The sequence below is a fragment of the Pteropus alecto genome, unplaced genomic scaffold (assembly GCF_000325575.1).
Source record: "Pteropus alecto unplaced genomic scaffold, ASM32557v1 scaffold157, whole genome shotgun sequence".
NCBI lineage: Eukaryota > Metazoa > Chordata > Mammalia > Chiroptera > Pteropodidae > Pteropus > Pteropus alecto.
The window spans coordinates 3,814,145-3,815,708 of NW_006440626.1; the positions used below are offsets into that span (position 1 = coordinate 3,814,145).

Sequence of the window (1,564 nt, forward strand, 5' to 3'; positions counted from 1 at the left end):
TGGAAGAATGCCCTAGCTCCTTCTTCCTCTAGCTACTGTTACTCCTTCCTCCAACCCTGCCTGGTGACACCATCCCCAGGAAGCTTCGGGAAAGCACTTCACCCTCTTTTCCTCCCTGCCAAGTTGGAGTTATTTCTCCTTTTCTGGGTTCCCTCCCATTGCTGGGGGAGGGGGAGCAAACGGTCTGCTTCACCAAGGCACTTACCACCGCGGACCTTGCTTTACCTGTGTTCGTGCCCCTTTAGCCAGCAGTCTTTCTCCTCGTTGACGTTAGGAACCAGGTTCATGTGTGGCCTCTGTGCCTAATTTAGGAGACACGCGCGCGCGCACACACATGCACACACCTTCGCTTCAGGAGTGGGTGCCGGAAAAAGCAGGACATCAGCATTTTAGAATTTTAGAATTGGAAGAGTCGTCGGGAGTCACCTAGTGCAGCCCTCCCTTTTACAGATGCTCTTCCTGGAGGCTCCTGATACACAAGCTTTTGGCTTCATTCAGCCCCTTTTCTTCTCGAAGCCCAAAGCACTTTCGCCGTTGATGATTTCAACATTGCAGGCAGGTAGGGAGGGGTAGGCAGATGTCTGTATCCTCCCTTTTATCGTTGGGGACACTGACTCAGGCGACCGGCCTCGGTGGGGCGGGGGCTGTAACGGGAATTCAGGGCTTCGGGCCAGTGTGAAATTTATTGTCTCTTTTTGGGAAGTGTGAAAGTGAAGTAATCGATTTACGAGCTCCAGGCGATACCCTTCAGCCCTCTAGAAGGATGTCGATGGGGTCGGGAGGATTAATGCAGTAAAAGAGCTCGTGGCATTGACCCATGGGCAACTTCGCGAGGTCCAGCCGGGTCCCCCGCCCCTGTCAGGGTGACCAATGGGCTGAGGCCTCTTTAAGGGCCCCCCCACGCTCCGCCCCCGGCTCTTCGCCGACCTCCTCCCACCTCCTGGCCGCGGCTCCGCCAGTTCCTGACTTCCCTCGACGATGAGGTCACCTCCCAGTTGCCCATTGGCTGCGCTGGGCCGTCAGTCACAGGAAGTCCCGCCTCCGTCCTCACCTCCCTCACACCCCTCCCTTCCTCGCTCTTTCCTAAGCCCGCCGGGCCCGGCCTCCACGAGACCGCTGATTGGCCAGCGCCGCCGTCACTCCTCCAGCGGGCGGCGTGGAAGGCCGAAGGCGGGCGTGGTGGGCGGGTCCGCAGTTTCCGTGGCCAAGAGGAGCCGGCGGCCGCTGTGTCTGTGGTGGCCGTGGCGGCGGCGAGAACAACCGTCCCATTCTCCCCACCTCCTCGGCTCCGCTTGCCCCACGCCCTCCGCTCGCGCCGACTTCTCTGCAGCTCTGAGCGCCCTGGCTGGACGTTGAGGCTCGGGAGGAGACGCGCGCTGTGAAAGCCGAGCGGGTACTGCCGCGGAGCCCGGGCCGGGTGGAGAACGAGGCGGTGAGTGAGAGTCCGGCCGGGGACCCCTCCCCCACCGCGGCGCCGCCTAGCCCGAGCATCCTTTCTCCTCACGACCCCGCAGTGCGCGCCCTCGGGGAGTCGGGCGGGTCCGGCCTCGCGCTCCCCAACCTC

The 1,564-nt window shown here is 61.9% G+C and overlaps 1 long non-coding RNA gene across 1 annotated transcript in view; it reads left to right on the forward strand.

Annotated features, from left to right (window-relative positions):
• Positions 1 to 1,160: 1,160 nt before the first annotated feature.
• Positions 1,161 to 1,564, forward strand: part of LOC107196055 — a 62,529-nt gene continuing 62,125 nt past the window's right edge. The window contains exon 1 of the long non-coding RNA XR_001517368.2: positions 1,161 to 1,432. This is a non-coding gene — a long non-coding RNA (uncharacterized LOC107196055). The remainder of the gene's footprint in view (positions 1,433 to 1,564) is intronic.